The sequence below is a fragment of the Aythya ferina genome, assembly GCF_964211825.1.
Source record: "Aythya ferina genome assembly, chromosome: 4".
Lineage (NCBI taxonomy): Eukaryota > Metazoa > Chordata > Aves > Anseriformes > Anatidae > Aythya > Aythya ferina.
The window spans coordinates 67723919-67749419 of NC_140300.1; the positions used below are offsets into that span (position 1 = coordinate 67723919).

Here is a 25501-nt window from a genome sequence, read left to right on the forward strand (position 1 = left end):
GCAATGGGAGAAGCAAGAGGCATCTCCATAACTCACTCCCTCTTCACTTTTCACAAGTTAAGTAAATTTTTCAGCAATTATTGATAGCCAGGTGAAGCCACCACAGTTCCATTACATTTAGATAGGTCACGCTACTTCATTATCCCATTTTGAGCTATGGGTGAGTGCAAAGTAGTAGGTGAATGTAATACCATTTTATTAATGTAATACTATTTCATGCTTGACCTTACAAACAGAACAGCATTAGCTTTATTAACAGACTTCCCTTGTTCTGTGCACCATGCAAGAATCCAGAGGTTTTAAAGTGTTGTGCAAATCTGTGTTAGTTAATATATACTGTCATGTTTCAAGAAATGAGGTGTGTGTGGGGGTGTTTAATACAGTGTTAATACCCCAAAGACACAACATTTTTTTTTTACTATTAATATTAAAAGTACATCGCTCTTTAGCAAAATGAATTTGAGTCTTAAAATGATACAAGATAAATCTATGCAGTAAAGTCATAGCTGGGAAATAACGCTTTCTTTATGTGAATCTTTTGCTTTTCATAAAATGTGAAGGGCATGCACTGATTAACATTCTTGCATTCAGGAATTCTGCCCTTATACTTCTCTTTAATGTAACTACCAGTGAAAGTTGAGCAGTTCATTTTTAAACATCTGTTATCCAAGGAATTGATTTGTCAGTATAAATACACAGTAAAAAAATGTAGTTTTCAGAACTAACTCTAAATCCTAGACTAAGTTTGCTAAGGAGCTTGCTTCTGATAACTTATTTAAGACAATTATTTTGGGGGGACATTTTTGTGTCAGCACGTGTGTTAAGTATGTAGAGTTACCACTTCTAAGCAAGAAATACTTTAGTCAAAGTAAATTTCAAAAACTGAAAAACTATTCTATATTTTCAGATTTGTGACTTAGTACTTTGCTCTTTTAACAAACCAGTTGTTCCACCTCAGCGAAAAATCAAAAAGTTGCTTTCATCAACACCTCTTTGCCTTTCCTTCTTCATTTCAGTTCTGTCTGAGACTCATTTTGCCTACAGCCTTTTCATGAGATGTATGACATCACTAGGAAATACCATGTCCAGAGGCAGTCCTATGCTATCAACCCATGTTTGTATTTTCTTTGTAGCTGTGACCCCTTCAATTAGGTGTATGTAGAACCATTGTGAGATCAGATGAAAGAGTTAAGATACACTGTGGAGAAAGCAGGAGGTTCTCCAGGTGCCACCAAGGCAGTGGTGATCAGAGGTATGGAAATGCTTGTTCAGGGAAGGGATTGTAGAAACCATTACATGTGCCAAATCTGTCAAGACTAATTATTAGTATTAGCAATAACTTATGTGGTTATCATCAGATGGTGGTGAAATAGTGACAACAAGATTAACAGGATGTTTATGTAGTTAATCCTTTGATTGGTGTATTGTTTATAAAGTGCTATGATGTTCCTGAAAATGTAAAGCCTTCAACAAGACCACTAATATGAAATAATAAGTTGGTGCAAGGGTAAAATTGCAGTTGTGTTATTTTTCATGGTGCCATGCCACGCACCTGGAACATGCAAGCTATGTTCCTGTGAGACGAGAACAGGATCAGGGAGGTCTGAAGTGAAAGAAACAAAAAGCACTGAGAAAACAGAGCTGCAGCTGTACCTCAGGCAATGCAGGCCAGAGGCAGTTGGGGTGGATGTGCCTGTTACACTGAAACTTCAGCTTTGAAAGACAGTGCCTGGGAGTGAAATGGATCTGGGGACTGCTGTTTGGTCTCTGAGGGTGAACAGAGATGCAGGTTAGCTCTGGCAGGAATAACAAAATGCTGGATATGGCATGTGAGTCACCAGCCTGGTTTCCCCAGCCAAGATACGCCTTGGAGAAATCCCTGGTCAAGCTAGAAGACCAGACTGACGTTAGGTTTATCCTAAGTGGTGTCATGTCTCTGTTTCTCTTTGTTTCATGCTCTCTAATCCCAAGTTTAAACCTTGACTTTATTGACTAAACTTGGTGGTTTTCCTTTTATTCTTTTCTCGAGAATTCAAAGTCAAGCCAGGTGACTCATGGGTTAGGCTTTTCAAGCCCCAGGGCATGTGTTTCCCATACCACGTGGTGCAGAAAAGAAGCTTTAGGGGCACATCAGTATTATTTACATAGTGTGAAACATCTGAACAGCACTAGAAGATGTTTTCTAGTTACCGGGAGACTGAATCTTGCCAGGGTAAATTCTCTAATGGGAACTCATACGCTGGTCACTTGAGCAGCCCCTTCTGACCATGCTTTCTTTGCCAGCAGGAAGAGCTTCCAGGAGTGGAAGAAAGTAACCACAACCTGCAGCCAAGAGCAGATGATGGAAACAGACTTTCAAGGGCATCACGTCCCTGCTCTGCGGGTTATGGTGTGTGAGTATACATTAAAAAGGAGATCTGGATATGCGGTGAAACAGGAGCGAAAGCACATGCAGTTTGTGTTGCACAGCCAACTCAGGAGGACCTGGTGATGACATCAGGTGCCTCTCTGTAGTGTGAGAGGCATTTCCATCGCTAGATGCTCCTGCAGGACCCAGGCAGGATCAGCAGGCTGTCAGTGCAAGAATACATTACTTCACCATCCGTTGATGCTGGCAGCTAGAGAGCCTAGAATATTCTGGTCAAGCCTCCTTTTATCAGATCTTGTCATTGTTGAAACTCCTCGTTTTTTTGGATGCAAACAGTTTGCTCACACCAGACTACATTCTCAGCCACCATCTCTGTGATCATTATGTGCTATTTGGCCAAGGGAAAAATTAGACCTTACAAACAAATATATAGAAGTATTTCAAATCCCTGTGTAGTTATTCCCAGCTAGTAGTTATTCCTCTCTCCCAGGGAGAGAGGTTTTCGTTTGTTTGTTTGCCTTTCCATTATAAGGCCCTGTAAATACGACCCTTTTGGCATATTCATGTCTCAGATTGCTGCTTTTTGAAGTACAGCAATAAAAGACTTACAAAGAGGTTACATGCCATATTTAAATATCTTCACCTGTGCTTCACCATGTTTTCTGCTACCCCTCAGGTTCTTCTCCAAACAGTTTCTCAGTTTCTTTGCTGTAGTCAGATTGCACATGTTGTTTTGTGTTGTACTTTTTTTTCTTCATGTGGTGTGTGTGTGTGTGTAAACACATTCACTTCTGTCTCTGGCCCACCAATACAGCCAATTTCTACCTCCCCGTTTTCTACCTGCTAGCCCTTTTTTTTTTTTTTTTTTTTTTTTTTTTCTTCTCCTGTCTAGCTCTTCAAAAGCTTAGTCTTCTGGCAGTTTCATCAGGAACTTCAGTTCTTTCCAGTTAAGTGTTGTAGCCTTGATTCTAGAGCTGTGACACTCCTCGGAAGGATTCAGCCATCCGTGGTCCAAGAGCTAGCTTTGATATGGCACAGCTGCAAAACCTTGGACTGGACTTCTGAGAAAATTGCTTAATGGTGAGAAAGTACAGAGATGAGAGCCATGCAAGATAAGAAAGGGAAAGCTGGAGGCAGAGGCAAGATTAGCACAGCCTTTTCCGCCTAATGGATTACTTTTATTCTATATTGCCAGGTCACTCAAACCCCCTTCTCTTGGGATACTGGCTGTTAGATTGCACTCTCTGTATGAAACCTGATCTGAGCAGATCTCACTGGTGGTGGGCTGAAGTTCTGTTTGACAGTTTAGGTGTTGAAAATAGTGAGCAAAGAGAGAAAGTTAGGAAAAAAAGAAGTGACAATGCCCTTGAAGGAAGGGCTAACAGTGACTTCTGTCCAGAAACAGATCTCTCTGGCAATGTGAAAATAGACAAAGTCTTTGTTCTGAAAGTGGGTGTGAAGATCAATGCTGTAAACTGACTTCTGTGCTCACTGACTTACAGCAAATATATGAGCCAGAATGAAGCTTGTGGTATAACAGTAGGATTTGGTTCCATGAGGTAAGGAAAGTGATTTGTTACTCACTTGCTGATGGACAGAGGAGAAGCTAACAGGTGGAAAACACCATATTTGCATGAACTAGTTTTGCTGAAAAAATGGCTTAATATTTCTCCTGTATCTTGTACCAAATCTGAATTTGCCATCATTTGGCTTTACAAGATTGAGATTTAGGGACCTTTTAACTTATTTTTTGTTTTATTAATAACAAAAAAAGTCATGGCACATCTTGCCAGTTAAGGTCAGGATTTTTCCCTTGTTGGTTCACAAAACTGTATTGTTGCTGTAATGCATTTCTTGGCATTGGGGGGTGGTCCTTTGGGGATGCCAGAGTTGGACTTGATGATCCTTGTGGGTCCTTTCCAACTTGGATATTTTATGATGATGATCTGTGCTATGATTGGCTGCTGGTTTCTAACAGAGCTACAATACTGAACTTAATGGCGTATTCAGACAAATACTACAGTGTTAAACATACCTGAGACCCTGCAAATCTTTGCTGTCTGTCTAGCAATCTGCATTATGCACAGGTAGCTTTGGTTCCTGAGGAGTTTGTTAATTTTTTCTTGTATACTAGTTATAAAAATGAACAGCTCCAGTCCATTCTTAAATGTTGATAATACAAGTTTTTGACTAATAGAGCAGGTGAGAGAGAAGTGGATCTGCTCCATCTCTGAATTTTTGGTTTCTCACAGGGTTTCTACTCCTTTCTTTGCAGCTGGAAATTAGTTTGGATAGAAGTAGAGCTGATGCTAATGTATAAGCCTTACATTTTGGTGGCAAAGCACATCTTTATCTCTGCCAAGGGAACATATAGGTGGTGGTGGTGGTTGTTTTCTTGTATCGTTTGGCAATAAGAAAGGGAACTTCAGGAAAAGTTTAAAAAGAGGAAGAGAACTGGGGAATTTATTTGATGCTATTACCTTGTTATCCCATGTAGCCATATTTCTGGAATTTTATATTAGCAAAGTTTACTTGATGGATTAACATCATGTTGCTTTTTCTGAAAGAGCAAAAAGTTGTGTTTTGTTTGTCCTATAGGCCTGCCTTCTGCTGAGTTGGACAGTCAGATGGAGAGTTCAAAATTGCAGTTGCCAGAAGAAATGAGCAGTAAAGATACACTTAAATTTATCAGTGAGAGTTATTTACTATATGCTTTCTAAATTAAAATGGTTTTTAATCAAAATGTATACCTGCATACACAGGTAGGCACTCCTAACACTTTAATGTGTACTATTTGACCTGTTTAGAGCTCTAATTTTTTTTTTTTCAGCAACATTTATGCATAAATTCATGATTTAAAATAAAAATCTATTTAAATTATTTAGAAATATGTGAACCCTGTTTCAGATATACCTGAAGTGGTCTTTGAAGTAGGCCTACATAATAAACTGCATCTCCAGAAAAAACTCTCCTATTAGTCTGCTCTTTTAACACCTTATTCTGTCTGCTTCTCTTATTCCTTTGTAGTTTTGAGCTTGGGGAAGAGTATCTACCCGTGAAACCACACAGAGCTGATAGCTACTTTTACTTATTTTTTGTTTTCTTCACTGTGCTTGGGAAAAAGTTTAAGTAATTTCAAAGCTTTCAAGAGAACTTATTTCTAGAGGAAACTAAGCTTTTTCTCATTCTCATGCAATAGAATTTTTGTGTTTTGGTTTCCGTGAGAAATGCAGCAGTCATGGAAGCTCTTGACGTAGCTGCTCTTGCTTATGCTTGTTGGAAAGGGAAGGAGGACACCAGGTGGTCACAAAAGCTCAGACACCTGAGTCCCATACTAGCTTCCTTCACAGTATTCAGCAAGTCTTTCCATTTTTACGTCTTGTTCTTCCCTCTTTACGAGGCTAACAACTTCCTTCCACCTTTTATGATTTCTGTAAGCTTGCTCCAGCAGACCTGAAATGCAGCCATGTGCAACTCAGTTAAATGAACAATAGTTTTGGTGCTTGCACTGTTCATGACTTTTCCTGCTTTTTGGTGACCTTGAGAAAGAGCAGTCCAAAAAGCTGGTAACATATAGACCCAAGTCAGAAAAAAATGCTGCTTTTTCTTCAGGGTTTGGATTGTATGAGGAGCACCATTATGTTCACAAACTGTTGCGCAGAGCAGACTTTGTGCTAAATACTAAAGTAGTTGTCAGCACAGGTAGGCACCTTGTTTAATGTCTGAAGGCAGGTTTCATCTTAAATCATTTCCTAGTAGGATTTTTATTTTATTTTTATTTTTAGTGACGTGCTGTATTATACCTGTTTTGCTGATGAAGGTAAGTGAGCCCTGATGCCATCTGTATGAGATGGGATACGGATTACAGGAACTCATGTGGTATTACAACAAGAAAGGCTCAGAAGTGGAAACCAGTCCATGACAGAGATTATAGTCCAGAGATGGTGTAGTGAATGGAAGAACAGGACTTTGAGTATATAGTAAATATAAGTATCAATGACGTTACTTTTAATGTCAGCGTAGCTGAAATGTATATTTATGTGCTAGTAAATTTATCAAAAAGAAGAGCTGCCTCATCTAATCAGTATATATTCTATATCAAGAGTCCTGCAGATACAGTTTGAGATTTATTGCACTTACGCATGAGTCTATGCATGTAAATATGGAGGTTTGTAGATATGGCATTAATCTTAATTGAAAATCTCAAAATGCAAAGGGGCAAAGTGGCTTTTCTCACTGCTGGCAGGGAGTCTACAGTAAGAGCAAGAAAAGAGACAGGAGTTTAATGGTTGTGGGGTTTACATGAAATCATGGACGTTGAGATCATGCGCCAGTAACATTGCCACTAATGTGTCTTGGCAGAGGAGGCACCAAAGAGAGTGGAGGAAGTGAAGGAGATAGATCTAAAAAAAGCCTTGGTCCTTGAAGAGACCTGTCTGTAGCTCTGTGTGTCTGCTGCTGTAGACAGATTACCTGACTTGTAGGTCAGTCTTGTCCCAGTGTGCGTTAAATCTGTCTGCCTGGGAGAGGCGTTTGTGTCTAGGCCTCTATCCAGAGTATAGTGGTAGCGGTGTTTGTTCTGACATAGACTTAAGGTTTCCTAAACTTAAAAAAATTCAGTATCACAGGATAGTTTGTATCGATGAGATAGCTTGTAACATGGGATAGCTGCAGCAATAAAATAAGACAGGCTGTTGTTCTGGATATGGGAATGAAAATGTTTTGTTTTCCTTCCTGCTTCCAGGTGAGACATGTCAAAATTTCCTTCTTCCTACTCCTGGTCTTCTGAAATCTGCAGACAGCAGACCTACTTTTTAAGGAGTGTGGGAGCAAAATGTCTTGGTGCTTGCATTATGTATCTTTGATGGACATTGCTGCAGCTCTACCGACCAGCACTGAAGGAAAGGCCAGGAACCTATCTACTTCTTGGCCATCTCCACCTTCATTTCTGTTCTAGACCTCAAATCAGGCATCTTACATGGAGTGGACTGACCAGGGTCATCCACTGTCATAGAGAAGGTATTAGTGATGGCTTATTTTGAGAGTAGCAATGAAATCCAAGTTTATTCTCGCTTCAGGATAAAATAATTCTGATGCGTCTAATTCAATTACTGCACATTGCTTCTGCTTTCTGTGGTAATACTTAAGTATTTTTTGTATTTGTCCCTGAATCTTGATACTTGAGACTGAAGGCTCTAATGTTCTAATTGAGCTTATTTAAATGCTATTTTATTCAAGGTCCTTCTTTATTGTAGGACTTTTTGTGAAGACCAACTCAACAACTCAAAACACAGAATTATTAGGCCTTAAAATAGCTGAAGAAATTGTTATATATTAGTCTTTGCCTCACAGTGCATCTTGGTAGTTTCTGAAATTTACTGCTTGTATCATACCCTTAATTTTAGTAGGAACTGGATTGTAGTTCCCACTGGAAAGTTTGAGAGTTCACTGGTGGGAATAGGTGGCAAAGAAGGACCTGCGGAGCTAGAACTGCTGTCTGAACAGTGAGATTTGGTTTGCCAGGGCATAGCTCAGGAAGGTCACTTCAAACACACTTTCATTTCCGTACTCTGCAATGTGCTGTATTTAGAAAGTGGCAGACCATTACTCGTGAGCACAGTGCACAGCACACGCAGGGCCAATGTTTCACAGTGTCTCTAGGGGTGGTGGTACTTGTGTTAGGTGGTATGTTGGATTCCCTGGAGCAGACACTTAACAGAGCAGAGCATTTTCTGCTAAGTGTTCTGGGCTGGGATGTCCAAGCGGTTGCACAACAGCACAGCTGTTGCCAAATACTGTATTCCTTCTGGATATTAACAGTTCTACCTTTGTCTTTTCAAGGACATGATGGTCATGGTTACATTATGTCCAAGTATATTCTTGCCTTTCTTAGAAATTTCTATATGGAAACCAAAGACCTATAAGGACATCCTTGTTCTGCATGTCTCTTTTTGAAACCATGTTTGAATTAGGGAAACAATATGAAGTTCATTTTTCTTTATTTTAACCTCATTATCAAGAGCCCTTGTCAACATTGACACAGGACTCTGATGCATTAACCTCCCAGGATGAAATTCTCTGGGACTGCTTTTTACGCAAAAGGGTTTTGTTTTAAAGCACTTAAAGTGTGAAAATGTTTCTGTTGTTTCCATTTATAGAAACAAGTCACCTTTGACCAGAAATGAAAAACTTCAGTATAGAAGATAACAGTGGAACAAAAAAAAGTCTGTGTGCTGTCACTGCCTTGACTTTGACAGAAAAATCTGTGACTTTTAGGGTTTTTCCATAAGTTGTTAGAGAAAACATTTTGACTGAACTGGGCCAGAGGAAAACTTGTGAGTTAATCAGAAAACAGAATGTCTGTCCTTTGGAAAACTCTGGTATCATAAAATGTTTTTCAATGAAAATGAGAAAAATTATTTGTTTTCCTTTGCAATTAAAACGTTTCAGGTGTCATGTGAAATAAGTTGGACTTTATAAAGTTGTCAGAATCTCGGTAGGATGACTTGGAGTGCTCGCACTGTTGTTTATAGCAATCCCAAAATGAATTCCCTAATCAACCTGTAGCTATTTTAAACCACTAGAAGATTCATCCTTAGCAAATAAAGGCTGCTGAATTAATCCATTTTGCTCATTGGCATATGACTGTTTTCCCACTTCATATTTAATTATTCCTTATCCTGGAGCACAAAACACATTTTGAAACATGCCTTTCTGCTATCCAGATATCAACACATGACTGCAAATTAGCTGTTGGTTTTTGACAGCATTGCCTTTCCCTGGCCTCAACAACAAAACTGGAAATGACTTTAGATGGTTTCATTTCCTTTTAAAGTTAGAATACACCGATTCAGTGGCCATGCAGTTCCCCTTCATTGCACTCTCTTCTTCTGCCAGTTTTTTTTTTTTTTAATAGTCAAGCTCTGCTCACATTGTTTGCACTCCTCAATGATCACAACATCAGTGGCCATGAGTACATCCATAATTCCCTAAAAGGCATTAGCTGCCCTGTATTGCTAGTGATCATGGGTTTCAGAGGTCAGGCATTGTGTTGTCAGTCCCAAGTGCCCTAGGAAGCAGCACTTGTGAATCGTTTCTTTGATGTGAGATGCCTTTGAACCTCACTGTGTAGCCTATGTTTTGGCTGCAGTGAAAGAAAGATGACCTTGGTGCAGGCTCAGCTCAAAGATGACTGTTGAAGAGGCATCACCTCTTGATTGACCACTGGGCCTGTCTTATGCTTGGATGTTTACAGTCAACCTCTGCTCCCTCCCTGTCTGGTGGATATAACACTCAAACCTTGCAGTGTGAGGGGATATGAGCTGTGAAGGCACCTCATATCAAGGCGGGTGCCCTGCGGAGCTGGCTCGTGAGAATGCTCGCCCCAGGCATGGCAGGTCTGCAAGATTTGTGATAAAGCCTTCATCACTAATGGTAACTGGAGAAATCCTAACATGCTCTCCCCAACAGCTGCTCAATCCAAGTTTCAGCACCCATTCCAGCTGTTGACAATTATACTCTCCCTGTAGCCTTAGTTAGATGTGGTGTGTGTCACAACAGATCTAACCTGTTAAACAGATGCTGCTTTTTGCTCCAGCAGGGATTCTGTAATTGACAGAAAAAATGATTTTGATGTGTGGTAGGTAATGTTTCTCAATTTGTTCAATTCACCATTTGGGATTAAAGATGTCATAGAAATGTAAAGTGCTATTATTCATTCTAAATGACTGTCCCATTTTCCTTAATAAAAAAAAGTTTATACTTTTTTTTTTCCTGCATTTTGCACTCTGGTTAGTTTCTTCATGTTCCATTTTAGAACTACTATTAACTATTCTTTTACCCTAGGATATCAACATCATCAATCACACGGGACATTCTTCTGACCTCTGTTAGGCACTTAACAATTTCTGACCTTACCTACTTCTTTAGTTACTTGAGCTTTCAGTCTACTATTACTAATTTCAACGCAATTTCAGTTCTTTTCACTGAAACTCTTGCTGAGTTTAAGCATGCAAATGCACTTCACAGTACTTAGTGAGTCCAAATTGTCTGGTTGTACTTGTTTGCTTTACTATATTTCCCCATGACCCGGGATTAATTACAAACTGATGAAATATCAGGATTTGTTCTTCAAGACTTTATGTGAGTGCATGAAAGAGAGATACTGAGACAGCAGCTTAGTAAACCGCTGGCTTGAGGCTTAGTTGTACCTAAATGCTGTCATTCATGGAGCCAACTCAAACCATCAATCAAAACCCTGTCAGTCTAAACAAAGCTGAAGCTTGAAAGTTTTTGCTTTAGTTGGCATTTAATTCTCTCTTGGTGTCCAATTCCTAACTTCAAGTAGAATATCTTGCACAAAAAAGGGTTCATTTCGAGTCCAGCTCTGCAAGGTATTGTGTGTAGTGGCCTGATCTCAGAGAAGTTACAGCTCCAATAGGAATGAACAACAGCATGAGCAGAGTGAGCTGTTCCCCAGAAAGGTCAATTAAACAATTTAACACCTCTCATCATTTCACAGGACGTCATTTCCATATTTGTGTAAGAATAAAGGAAACCCACCTGTGGATGTTAGAGGGCTGAAAAATTCTTTTTGTCTTTTGTCACTTTAAAGGATACTTAAAGCACACTAGTGGTAAAAATATATCCTCAGTTAACAAATCATGAATCTAAGTAGATTCTGAAACTGCAGAGACATTATATAGTACTTCTGGAACTACATACATTTTTTTCTGAAAGCCAACTTTTATGGAAAAAAGTTGCAAGATACTCAGAATCTTTGTACCTCATGACATGTCTAGAACATTAACGTAATATTTTTAAGGGAAAAAAGGTAACCTAATGGATCACATCATTAAGGTAATAGATACAGTGAGCAAGGAAAATATTGTGTAGCTGTTAGGATGTCTAAAGTATGTGTTGTTTGGTGGATTTACATGGAGCATAAAAAACAATGTAAAGAGGTGTATTTTGCTTTTAAACCTGTCCGTGATCAGTAGATCACAGAGATCACGTCAACAGGTGGACCTGAAAAATAAAGCATCAGGGTGACAAGAAACAACTGCCTCTGCAAGACAGCAGCTAATACTTGTTTTTATTGGCATCTTCAGAGGGAGGAGTAAAACCTGTCAAGTCAAATAATTGAATGGAAAGAAGGTGCTTCAACAAGCAATGGAAAAATGATCAACATACAGTACCAATGTAGAGAAATTTACGTATGACAAAGATACCTTAATTTTGGCTTTTATAATACAACACAAAACTGTATATTATACATGCTTTTACTGTTTGTTTGTTTTTAACTGAAGTGCATGGTATTTTGTTTCTGTTCTGACATAATACTAATTTTATTATAACATATACCTCATATCTTTGGAATACTGAATGCCAAAGTGAACTTTATTTTAAAATCTAGGCATCCAATTTAGGCAATGCTTCTGTATTCTCCAGCATTTCTGGATTGTTTATATGTACACATTGGCCATACTTGTAAGTTTTGTGTCTGTAGCTGAATATTCATCATCTTAAAAAGAATCAGTCAAAGAGTTAATGATACTGGTTGTTATTAAACTACCTCTTAAGCATCCTGCTCTACCACTTCCTTTTCTTTGCTCATACGTGACAAATCTAATAGGTACATCAGAGTCCAGGCTATTTTACAGACACACCTCACTATGGCAAAAAAAAGTGTTTAAAAGTTTGTGTTCTGAGCACAAAGATGTGCTAAAACTCATCTGATTAAATTTGGTTTACAATTAATGCAGCAAGAAGGAAGCAAAATATTTTGATTTTTTTTTTTGGAATCACTAAAAGTTGAATAAGAAAGACAAATCAGGAAAAAAAGTATATGAAAATATAATTAAAGGGTGTATTACGAAAGATTTATAAGAAGGAGAGAACTTAATATGGTACAAATCAACTCTGGCCATTTTTTTTTTTTTTTTTTTGAGTGATTAAGTATGCAATTGTATGTTAGGCTCTAATGGTTCTTCAAAGTGTTGGGTGCTAATATATAGGTATGCCAGTTTATATTGAAATAGACAAAATAGAGTATAGACCAGCAAAGAAACTGAAGGATATATTATATATACAGTATGTATAATATACTGCATATTCGTGAGTGTGTAAGGACACATTATATGCTTACGCTCACAGTTGTTTTCTCCAAGTGCTGGAATCCTTCTAAGTTTCTGATAGCTGATTAGAGTCCCTGAATCTTTTAGAGACTGTATTGTTTTCTTGTTGCACATGGGAGTTCTTCACTCAATACACTATATACTTTCTACCTCCTGTTAGGAAACTGGGCTGTTGAGCACCAGGATTACCAGAAGCATTTGAGATGAGAAATTTAAGCTTTGTATAAAGCCAAGCTAGCTGAAACAATCCTCATATTTATGGAAATACTTATCATTATCGGTAGTAAAATCCTGAATTGAAATTCAAAAAAGCTATGTAAAGCTGGCTGCATCCTCAGATATATTTAGAGGAAGTTCCATTTGTTTCTTTTGAGCCCTTTTTCTCCAGACAAAGATCACAGTCTCAGAAATCCCCTTCATTCACTTGTTTTAAAAGGTGACCACTCAAACCATATATATTGAAAATAGTTGATACATTGTTGAAAAAAATATATAGTGATTGAAACCTGTTTGTGATGCCTTTCTGTCCAAAACAGCATGTAAGAAAAAGGGGCTCTTGAAGAGAATGTCTGCCACCTCATCCTTTGACTTTTCATCACTTTGCAGAGCCCCTGAAGATCTCAGCTGTACAAATGTAACACCAGTGAGGTACTGTGAGGTAAGAAATTCCTAGAGCACGCTCAGTGCTGTCCCCTTTATTTTTTGTGGTTACTCAAGCATCCCCAGGTCAGGCAACGTGTTGGTACTTGAATGCTGAACCGTATGCCTGAAGATGAAATTTCAGTGACTGCAGGGCAGTAGCTATGCTTGACACCCAGTCCGTGTTGCTCAACAGCCCAGAAAAAAGCCAGCTGTGGGCTTAGCTTGTGGCTGCCCATGCGTGCAGTGTCACAGAGCTACCCTTGCCCTGCTGCGTGGCTCTGTGGGTTGCAGGGATGGAGCTTGGAGTAGGCGAGGAGGGAGCGCGAGCTGGTTTTTGGGGATGGAGGGGGGAGCGGGGGGGCCAGCTGCTGCTTCTAGCCACCTAAAGCAGGGGGGAGGTCACGGGGAAGGCAGAGCCAGGCTCCTGGCAGCGAAAGCATAAGAGGCTACGAGCATCAGCAGCTGTGAGGGAAATCTCAGACGCCGCCCTCCGCTGCTGGCTGCCCACCCAGGACCGTGGGGAGCAGGTATGGGGAGGGAGGATGCTGAGCCCCGGGGTGAGCATTGGGCTGGGCTGAGACAGAAGCTGCTGGCTGGAATGTCCTGGAGATGCAAAAAAATAAAAAGAGGAAAAAGAAAAAAGAAAAAAACATGTTTGCTTTTTTTTTTCTCCTTTTTTTTTTTTTTTTTTTTTTTTTTAAGTCATTTTTTTTTGCACTCGTAAGGGTTGCAGAGGGGCTGGTCAGGCTGAATAATGGGACGAGTGGTTTGCTGGGGGTCAGTGCTCCAGTTCGATATGCTGGCGGAGCTGTCAGGCAGGGAGCAGAGGAGGGCTGGTCGCCCAGTGGCTTTTTAAATGCTGGGGTTGTGGATGCTCCGCAGGATGAGCTGCAAGCTTGGCGGTCCTGCGCGGAGCAGCCACGCGGAGGAGGGAAGGGAGATGCTTTCATCTGAACCCAAAATGTATGTGCCGGGAGGAAGGCTTCAGAAAGTGGGAGCTGGGCAGGGAGAAGGGAAGGGAGCCTCTCTTCTGTTTTGTTTTCTAAGGAGTTCTTTGAGTGAATTGTTTGTCCTTTAAAAGAAGAAAAATATCTCATTGAAGTTGTTTTGATTTAATGAATTCTGATTGTGTTTTTGTGCAGCTGAGCCAGATCTCCCCAAAGGAAAATTAATTTCTTTGTACTGTTGTGTCTAGATTTTTAGCATGGATTTGGAGTTTTGGTTGATGGAAAAAACCCTGGCTGAGCAGGGGAGGATGTAGCAGGTGACTGGGAAGTGTTGCATCATCAAGATCTAGTTGATTAAACCTTATTGTGACCTGGTCATTAATGCTCAGAAAACTGTAATGAAAAGAGAAATATTGAATGAAATACTAAAGCAGATTTCAGAGTTGTTATCCTTTTGTGAAACTGATTAATGCAAAGTGACCTAAACGGCCTGCTGTAGGAAGGTTTGTCAGTTGTGTTTAGTGAGGATTATTTGAAAACATTCATAAAGAAAAGAGGATTTCCTTGTGCATTGAAAATTAGTTATGATGCAGAAAACTGTGATGCATCAGCAACCCACATATGAGGATTTATGTGCCACTGTCCTTATGCCCCTCTGTCTTGTATATCCCTGACCTTATAGCTTTACAATAAAACGTGTTGACATTAGAGATGAAAGATTTCCTACTAAATCTTTGATAATTTGCCTGTGCTTAACTTCATGCCCTGGCATTCAAAGAAGTCTACCAATAATATTTGCTTCATTTTCTATCAACAGTTGTCACACAGACAAGTTTTAGAAGTCGGAAAGGAAGAGTTTGGCAATGAGGTGGGAGAAACTCCAGCTTTGGAAGCTGTGGATGTCATCTCATTGCAACAGGTCATTGTCCTTGGATAAATCAGAAATAAAAAAGTTGGGGACAGCTTCTGTAGAGCCTCTGAAGCGTAGGTGACATCTAGACAGATAAATAAAGGGCAAGCAAACAGGAGTATGAGCATGTAACTTAAAATTCCATATCAAATCATTTAAATGCACTGAATACACTCTGGTGCTGCTGAAGCTATTCTTTTCTATTTGTTTTTTTCTTTTTTAATAACATCTTTACTATGGTGGCTGAGAGGGTTGTGCTTGCAGTTAAACTATCTCTAAAGTTTGCTAAGAAGCCCAAGTTTGTTTCCTGTCATTATATATTCTGCATCTTGAACTAGTTCATGTTCTTTGTTATTTTCTCTTGCCATTATCTTAGCCATGCAAAAACACGCGTATGAACAAATATTCCTCAGTAGGGGCATGAAGTGGTTTGATGTTGTTTGCCTGCCTTGATTTTAGGAATTTCAGAGGTTGCAAATTATCTCCCATAAGGTATCCCAGTGTGCTGGGGTGCCAGCCCACAGGGAAAGGGTGCCCGCTGAAAGATAGTTTGCCTGACCAGTTCTTGGCCAAGCAGAATATCAAACAGAATTTATTTCAAATGCCAGACTGGGCTAAGTATACGAATATGTCTTTGCATAATATTGCAGGCGATCTAATGAGGCTGACAACATTCCTGAACCACAAGAGCATAACAAAGCAACACTACTAATGAGGTGATTCAGCATTTGGTATCAATGTAACCAAGAGTTTCTCAAAGTTACACAAACATAATAAGAAAACATGGAGTTGCAATACAGGCCAAGCTCTTTCATCCCTGAAAAAGAGAAAACTTAGTACTGTGTTAGAGTGAAGAAGTCACTTGCAGTGCAGCTGAGGGATGACTGCCAGGCTGACTTGCACAAAATGGTTGTGCACTAAAAAATTTTTGCAAAATGTTGGTGTACCCTAATAGAAAGCTCTATAAACAGGTAGATGGACCTTTCTGATGTTTACCATGCAAATGTAAGAGAAGCTGTGAGAAGCAAATGAATTTAGTGGACGATGAAGACCAGAAGACATGAGTGCTGGGTGAGGATATATGCCTGATGCACGTGAAAATTTGCAGACTGCCATCAGCACAGCTGTGCTGCCAGAGAAATTTCTGGTCAGATGAAATAAAGACCATGCTAATTGGATGGTGATGCACACAACTTAAACAGCTGAAGCTGATAGAGCAATGGGGGAAGAACTACCAGTGAGCAAGCTTTCTTTGTGCCCTAATAAGCTAGCAATGCCTGAAAAAGAACTTAATCTCATGCAAGAGAGAAATTTATTTGTTTTTGAATTATAAAGAGGGCAAAGAATTTTTGCTGAGTCTTCTGCAGACAATGACCCTTGTGATTGGCAAACTGCACTTACGTGATAAGTTCTGCTATGCTTTCTTTACTGAATCTTCTGCTAATATTCAAATAATGGAGCTGGCTAAACCTTCACCATTATAGAGGAATTATTACTGGAGAAGAAAGTGAATATGGTTTAGGAACATAGAATGTTGGCTTTACCATCCTTTCGCTGACATAAAAGGACCCTTGCTTTATTGCATTCCAGTAAGATCATTGCACAGAAGACTGAGAATTAGCAGATGAATGTTAGAGGTGAAGGCAAGAGCGCCAGAGAGCCCCTGCATTAATGCTGTTGCTTGGGAAAACTCTAGTAACACTGAGCAGGTAAGTACCAGCCAGTTATTCCTCAAGCAGCTGATGAGGAAAGGCAGGTTGTCCCAAATGCTAGAGGACTGCCAGTTGTGTATTTGTAGTCTTTCCTCAACAGAGAGAACATGAGGCTGCAGTGTGATGGTGTCCTGGGTAATGCTTTGAGACCTTTAGGTAGTCCATTTGAAATTGAATAATTAAATATTCAGTGATAAAGGCCGGGAAATTGCTTTTCAGTGCTGTTATTAGCTCAGTGTTTGTTGTGATCAGATGGTTATCACAACATTTAATCACAGCAAAACTAACAGAAATAAAATACTTTTCTGAAATAAATGGAAATAAATTATTTTTCTGCAGTTGGGTGGGCTGAGAAGGGTGCAGCATGGGCTTGAATGTGACATGAGGGATGAGCAATACATTGTTAGACTTCTTAGTTTGTTTTGGGAAATTGTCTTGTGCATTTTACTTCACCAGCTTGATTGTATGCTTATTAAAAAGGAGAGGTTCAGAAGGAACAGTTTTTGTCTGAGATAAGAGGCAAGAGGCATGTCCCACACCACCCCGAATAAAAAAAAAAAAAGTGGGGGCTTCCATGGCTTTCCAACTTGATGTAGTAAAAATGGTTAGTTGAACCTAACTGGCTTATGATCTTCTTCTTTTGTAAGATGACGCTTTCCTTTAAAATCAGAGAAGGAAGCTGGCTTTGTGCTGAGCTTCTCTCTTCTGGTAGCTGTAAGATGATCTGGTAGATGTAAGATGATGCATCCCAACATAGATGTGCTAATTGTTTTGTTGTTTTTTTTAGGGCCTTGAAGCGGTCCATGGAAGTCATTCAGAGGAAAATATAGTTCTTGATGTAATTAAAATGAGAGATCACATTAAAACAACCACATTGTTGTCCCAATGTTTCTCCAGATCAAGCTAAAGGAACTTGCTTTTGTGTGAGATGTTGTTTCCTCCAAGATGAGCACTGTCAGGAGATTGTTAAGGATATTTTGAGGTACAGAAGTCACTTTTATTGTACATACCTATTCGTGCCAAACATACCAAAGCACACTTCATTATTTTAGTATTTTTTTTATAAAATACTGTAGATAATAAAGGACCATGAGTCCTTTGGTGTTGCTATAATTGCTCTTTAATTATGTTCATATTGCAGTTTCTTATCAGTTTGTCACTGCTGTGTAAATCTTCCTCTGAAATACATCTTCAGTACTGTAACAGCTTGCTAATCTTATATAGATTTGTCAATCACACTTGGTCTTTCTAAGTTTGTTCCCTTAGCAATGCTAAAGAGGCCGGTTCTACTAAGGGAGGATCTAGACGTTATATTACTTACAGATTTACCTCCCAGGTGACTAGATGAGCAATGATTGTGGTTGAGGGTTTATTTTACTATGTTTTTGGGAGCTAGGGGAGGTTGTGCTACTGTCAGATTGTAGAAGCTGCATTCATTTGGCAGTGAATGTCTCTCTTTGTGGAGATAGAAGTTCTGATTGCATAGGTTGCTTTGAATATATCTCACCTGTTTATTTACTTCTCTTCCCAGTCATCTTCGTTATCTGTGGTGGTTTACTATTGTAGACATAGTATTTAGAGTATCTAGTGGAAATTTTTTAGACTAACTTTTTCTCACTTGTTAGACCATTGTACTAAATAGTGTGCTGGTTGTACAGTAAAACTAGGAAATGAATTATAAAATGTTACAAAACCAGATTTTCAGTGATACTGAGGTATCTGACAGCGCAGATAAACACCATGTATTTTCAACAGCACAAGAGAAGAGTAGCCACCAGTGCAATCAATAGGTGTGAAGTGCCTAAAAACCTGTCTTTTCATGCAGGAGATAGAGCCACAGTAGGAGAAACCGCTACAAATGAAGCAGAGCACTGCAGTCTTCCTATCCAGGAGTATGGTCCCTGTACAAATTTCATAACTATTAAAGCTAGTCTACAGCACCTAGGGGAAAAAATTTTATAGGCTTATTTATTTATTTATTTTTGTTGTCAGTCCTCAGCTCCTTGTGAAAATATAAGAAGGTAGATAGAAAGGCTTTCAGTTTACTGAGATGGAATACCTGTCCTTACGTAATAGAAATTACATTCAATTTTACTTACGCCTTAATGCCATATTTTTTAGTTGTATGTTTTGTGAGGTTGCATTCATGGCATGCTGGAATATTTTAGGTTGGAAGTGTCATAGTCAAGTCCTACCTCTAGCTACAAGGAGGGATAGCTTTAATGTTTTGAAATTGTCTTGTGGATGAAGATTGTGCAGCCTCTGTTTCAGTGCTTCACCAATCTCACTGAAAATTCTGCTAGCTGCAACTTGTCAAGCAAATGGAAGCAAGCAGATATTGGATGGGAATAATTCTCAGCTTATAATGATTAGGTATTCCTTTGATCTAAACAGGAAACAAATGCTGCAGAGTTCATAAGAATATCACAAGTGTGCTTGAATTTAGCAGATCAGTGTGCACATGCTGTATCTCCAATGTTCTTTCCCTGAGCATCTGCTGCCAGATGCTGTCAGTTGTAAGACACGGGAGCTGTTAGACCTCTGGTTAGACCCATTTTAGCAGTTTTCATATACCCAAACTTTGATGAAGAAGTGATACAAATGGCATCAGAATGCTGGGGGTTTACTTTAAACTGCCCAGCCATCCTACTTGCCATGACCAAAAAAATTTGTTGGAAATTTCCCTAGTTGGTGAAGAATGTCTCCGGTTTCAGACCTTCAATTAACAATATTTCCTGCATCAGAACAATCAGGAAATGTAGAGAGCAGATTCTTCGGTAAAACTGCAGCTTTTAACACTCAGCTGGTAAAAAGTGCAAGTAAAGAATAACTGAAATGTAGCTAGAAGAGATGTTCTGACTGCTATCATTAAGCTTCCTTCATCATTCACCATGCACACTACATCATGAGTTATGGAATAAAAAATACAGAGCATATCTGCTAATCCAGCAGCAGAGCAAACAGGCATATTGATGTAAAATATTGGTAATATGTATTTTTAAAAGTAGTATCAGAAAGAATATATGGACTATTACTGAGTCATCAACTTCTTGCCTTAATACTTTTATTAGGAGCCATTTTCATTTTGAAATTACTCTTTGAAAAGCTGATATCAGTTCTTGATTTACTTATTTATTTGATTTATTTATTTCAGAAACTTAAAAATAAGCATGTTTCCATGTGATCTCCTTTAAATTGCAGGGTCCACTTCACAGAGCAGCTCTCACACAGATGCCCTGGCAGCAGCTGAGCAGGCCTCCCGGAGAAGCTGATCAGTGCAATGAAAAGACTACTGATATCTAGAGGAAATATATAAAACCAGAGGTGGCTGGTGAAGGATTCACTGTGGGTTTTCAACAGTAAGGAAGAGTGTTTTTTGTTTGTTAGTTTTTTCTGTGTTTTTTTTTTTTTTTGATTGTTTGTTTTTAATAAAATGCAGAAGTATGCATTCAAGCTCTTCGAAACCTCAGAGCAGGATGTTATATCCACTGTCAGAGATTATAATTTCAAAATGCAGTGCTAACTTGTGTAGATTGACAAAGACAGTTCTTTGCATGCTCATGTTAAAATGAGTAGCACGTGAGCATCCCCCAGCATTTATATGCTACTGCTGTTGTGTATAAATGATTTCTCCCTGAAGACTGCAAACATTCTTATATTAGAGAACAACTCTGATATCTTACTTTAGCAACACTGGCTTTTTTTCAGCACGCTTTAACTCTCAACAAAAAAAAAAAAAAATCCTGAATTTTCCACCTACTGCCTTGCTCTTACCCTATGCTAGCAGTCATTCATTCCCTCATGGACCAAACAAGCACGCATTGAACTGTGATAGTTCAGATAATTTTGATGCAGTACTAACATTGATTAGATTTGTTCAGTCTGCTGTCTCCCTGGGCTCTTGTTATTTGGGGTGCTTTTGAGCATAGCATCAAGAACATTTTGAAGGTGTCCAAGAGGACAATATGATGAGAGTCCCAAGGTTCACATTAAGCAGCTGGCTGTGCCAGCGTGCAAGTCTGTAGGAGGTGGGAAGGGGAAGATGGACTTCACCCAGCTCAACTGAGTGTTAACAGCCTCTGGTGATAGGCTTTTACTTCCTTGATCTTCAGAAATGCTTAAGTCATGGTTGAGCTTGATTCTTTCAGGTTTTGCACTCTCAGGTTAGATTTGTATGTGTTTAAATAGAATGCAGATTTCTGTAGGGGAAAATTTTCTGAAGACCTGGTTAATAATAGCTTTCTTGGTTATAAACCCACAGTTGTACTGGAACAGAATTATTCTCAGAAAATGTGCCTTTGGTATCTTTGAAACTTCTAGGCTGTGGAGAAAAAAAAAAATGTTGCCTTGAGGGTTGGCTATTGGTACTTGGTTTAAAGCAGTGAAAAAAAATGTGCTTGTTACTTGCCAGTGCAAACTTACAACCTCAGTTGGGATGAACACTGGCCTAGCTATGGACCAGATGTCTGATTTCTAGCACTCAACTGCCTCTGCTAGCTGTCCTGTCGTACAAGACACTGGCAGTTCCTAACCTTGTTTGTCACTTTTGGATGAGATGCATCACATTCACAGTTCAGCTTGTTAAACCAATTGTTGCCTTGATCAAATGTGTGCTATCAACGTGTTTGAGTGCTCCTGATGTTGGCATGTAAACCGATTGGAACAAACTGTGGAAGAAAAGTGTTGCCCAGCGACTGATAGGAAAGTACGTTTTCCACTTGTGGATGTGTGTGGTTTGATTCGACTCTGCATGTCAAATTAATCCCTATTTACTCTGTGGTGTTGTAGTTGCAGTACAGTTAACCAGAACAAGAAAAGTTGTGGGTTATTTTTTAAATTATTTGTTAGTAATTAAAGCTATTTATATGATAGTGTTATTAATGTTATAATTATTAATATTTCCCATAATTATTTAACATTCATGAAGGATCTGTTCATCACTGGCTCTAGTAGAGTTACTACATAGCAACTATCTTCTATTTGCTGATTCAAGAGTTCATACATAAAAGATATTCATTAAGCCCCAGATTTTGTAATCATTTCAAACAAGGTGGTTCTTCATACTGAAATAGCTCCTTACATGGAAACGCAGTGAAATTACAAGGGACCTGGCAAGTATTACCTGGTAGCTGTTTTTGTTCAACAAACTGCCTCAAAACCAAGTGCAGACTGACATGGGGATGGCTCCCATCCTATTATGCCTAAATATTGTTTTGTATTTTCCTTTAAATTTTCAAGTTCTGCCTGCATAAACATGAGTTTGTTGTTGTTTTGTTTTGTACAGTAAAATTTTGTTCTGCTCTGTGAATCTGTGCAGCAGATGAGCACAGAGAAGCTGCTACGCTGTTAATTCACTCTCTTGTTAGTGCACATTAATCCTCTATGTAAGCAATCCCTTACTTAAGCTCATTTTACTGTAAATCATCTCTACAAGATGAGCTTGTATCCATGACAGAAATCAGAGCATAACTAAGGCTTTATGTACTCTTATCCATGTAATGCCAATCACATCAGTGTTTCTGAATTTGATCTATTATTTCCTACCCCTACCCATTGAATCAGACCTGCCTTTTCCTTCCCATTTTAACCAAATTTATTGCCTTCTGCATTACAATCTTTATAAATCTCCCCAGCTGGGAGGCAGAAACAGATGGCTGTAATTATTTGGACATTGTTTTATCACTAAAAAACAAATTACAAAAGCTCTCGTAGAAGAACTTTCCTCATCTGTTAAGTTTTCCATATTTATTTAGGGAGAAATAGACCGAGTTTATTTTTATGTCTGGTGCCTGCTTCCTTTGCCAGCTACTTGAGTGACAGCTGTTAATTGTTTATCCTCTATTTGCTTGCAGATCTGTTAGTTTCCCTGCCAAGAAAGCCCTCTAAACAGCCACGTAGGTGACAGCTTTTTGATGTTGTAGTCACATCGCATATAAGGGTATGGCCACATTGTGATTTATGCGAGTTGTCAGGTCCAACATCTTGTACAGTCAAAATGCAAGTGATTGTAAGATTAATTTAGAAGGAGCCAAAAAAAGTGAGCACAGGATAGGCAAGTATGCCAGAAGCTGGCCCTGGTGCAATTACTGGCATTCTTCATGGACTGCTTGTTTACATTTCTGTTTTTGTGTGAAATAATCAGGTCATTATGGACAGTGTCTTTAAAATCTGCACTCAGGAAATGAATGTGTCTTCAGCAGGGGAATTATAGTGTAATCTTAAGACCACAAAGGCAGAAGGCAAAGCCAACCTGGGGGAAAAATGGATAGGTGAAAACATCTCATGTGAGCCCTTGAAAATTCGCTTCACCCATTAAAGAGTGAATGTATTTGCTGAACAAAATGCAATGTCTTACTTTATTATCTCTTAAATCAAGTTATTATGGAGAAGGAGCCTGACTGGCTTATACAGAACAGGCTCTTAATCCTTTTTTATGTGGCCATGATGATACAGAGTACCCACAAGCATAGTTCATTGGACTAGTTGTGCTGAATCCAGAGCAGCCACGCAACACCACAGCAGTGTGAAAAGCTGAAGCTGAGGGAAGCACCTTGCAGCACATCTTTTAAATGTATTTTTGCAAGTTTTCGAACTGCTTGCTCAGAGGATCTAAGGTCACTGTTAATAAAATTAAAATGAACAGCATGAAGTAAAACCTCACAGAGTATTCAAGCAATGGCAAGACACGGATACAAAATATGTGCTTTGCCAAGTCTGAAGTGTGAGACCCTTCCACTAATATAAACCATTATTTTCTTTTTTGCTCATTCATACCAGCTGACACTGACCATATATCATGTTGGTGCTAAAAGCAAATAACATAAACCAAACCTGGTAAGACCACAACATTGACAGTGCTGAACATGACCTGCTGTGCTTAGCTGCTGTTTTGATTACTAAGTCATGTGGAAAATTTTGTAATGGCTACATTGGTTTTCTGAGGGTTGGGAAGAGTCGCAGCAGTTTGGAATGTTCTTTAATAGTTTAATTTTATTCTTACTATTCAGGAGAAAATAAAAGTACTGGAAAAATAGATAGGGCTGTAACAGCTTTTGAGAATACCAGCAAAAATAGCTTCTCATTACAGTGCGTGACCAGGGCTTCATTTTTTTTTAAATGTTTCTAGTCTACATTTTAATATAGCAAATATTTACATTAACAAATATTTAGCTTGTTAATTGAAATTACCATAAAGAACAGCTTCTCAGAGATAGGGTTGTAGGAAAAGAGAAAAGGCTTCTATGAATATCCTAAGGCCTTGATGATACTAACTGTTTTTCTCCCATTGAGTTATTCTGTGCAGAGGAAGGGTCTGTATTAGAAAAGCAGCATTTGCTCAACAGAGTAGAGAAAAATTCTCAACCTTAAGCAAAAAGATTTAAATACTCTTATCTTTTTCTTTTGTTGAATTCTGCTGAATCGGTGAAATATGTGACAAAAAATGAGGTATAAATTATCTGATTAGCTTTGGAGCCATTTGTATCATTTTTGCCTGTTTTATTTAGGGAATTTCCAGTAGTTTAATGGAACTACTTATTATAAAAAGTTGAGGCTTTATGTTGGAGAAATATATATATGTATACATATGCATCAGTACATTTATCTTCTTAGATCCATATTACAGTATTATAAATGGTTTTGCCTTTATCAGCTTGTCACAATTTGTACAGCTGGATTCCTGCCACATACTGTTGTTATCAAGGAAGCACTGACAGAGTGAATAAGTAGTCATCTTCCCATTCAGATCTTAATGTTGCTCTCACTGTTGTTAACATAGCAGCAAAAACAGCTGTGATATTTTATGGCCTTCTCTCAAGGCAAGATACCTTCTCCAAAGCTTGTATTCATCTAAACAGCCCTCACTTCAGAGGCTTGCTGAGATCACAGGCTTTGTGAAATCCCCAGTATTTAGTGCCTTTCAGTCTGTAAGCATCGATAGTTTATGTTTTGTTCAGTACTGCCAGCAAACTGTCATCTGAGTTTACAAATTGTGACATTTTTCAGCTTTTGACACAGCTCACCACTAGTAGCTGAATAAATGGGGCCAAAGCATGCAAGTTGGCTTCTCCTCAGGAGAGAGAGATAAGGAGAGCCACCTTTGGGTGTGAACTATATTGCAGCTGGTTTCTCAGAAGAGCTTCTGCAACAGTGAGTTTCCATATGAAGAAGTAAAGCGTAATATGTACGGCAGGCAGGGTTCTGATATAATGCATGTATTCTGTTAAGAACATTAGATCTGAGGGAAGAGGAGAAGAGTTCATCATGGATCTTCGCATGCCACAGCCCTGAAGTGGCCCAGACAGCACTTGCTGAAAGCATGAAGCTACTTGTGTTTGGTGCCACCAAACAGCCAGGATTATGTTTCCCCACTGGGCCAGCTTCCTGTGTACTGTTTGCTCTTACACTACTCACTCTCACCCCCAGCCCCTACTCCCACACTTTAAACAGCATTTTTAAGATAAATTCTATGCAGGGTGACATTTTTTCATGCTGCTTAACCACTGGGAATGTCAATGACGCCCCTCATTGTGATTCGCAAGAGCAGGTGCTTCCTTTGATTACTTTCTGCTCCAACAAGGATGATGTTTCTGGTGCAGTGCCACTTTGGAGGAAGCCATTTTTTTATGGATAGAGTCTGCCAGACCACTGAGAAAGCCTGAAATCATCCTTCTGCTTTAAAGCAGTAGTTTTTGTAGCATTTAAGACACTGCTTCAGCACCAGGGACTTTGTTCTCACCATTTCTGCTCCAGACCCATTGTTTTCTGAATGCACGGGACATGCTATG

At 39.1% G+C, this 25501-nt stretch overlaps 1 protein-coding gene across 13 annotated transcripts in view; it reads left to right on the forward strand.

Annotated features, from left to right (window-relative positions):
* Positions 1-25501, forward strand: part of LOC311436306 (melanopsin-like) — a 73418-nt gene that overhangs the window by 24715 nt on the left and 23202 nt on the right. For 6 of the 13 annotated variants that reach the window (XM_084518355.1, XM_084518356.1, XM_084518353.1 and 3 more), the window contains 5 exons: positions 2287-2389; positions 13111-13162; positions 16594-16712; positions 17503-17697; positions 19917-20074. The gene's annotated coding sequence lies outside the window, so the exon portion shown is untranslated. The other 7 variants (XM_084518357.1, XM_084518350.1, XM_084518354.1 and 4 more) reach the window with 6 other exon arrangements.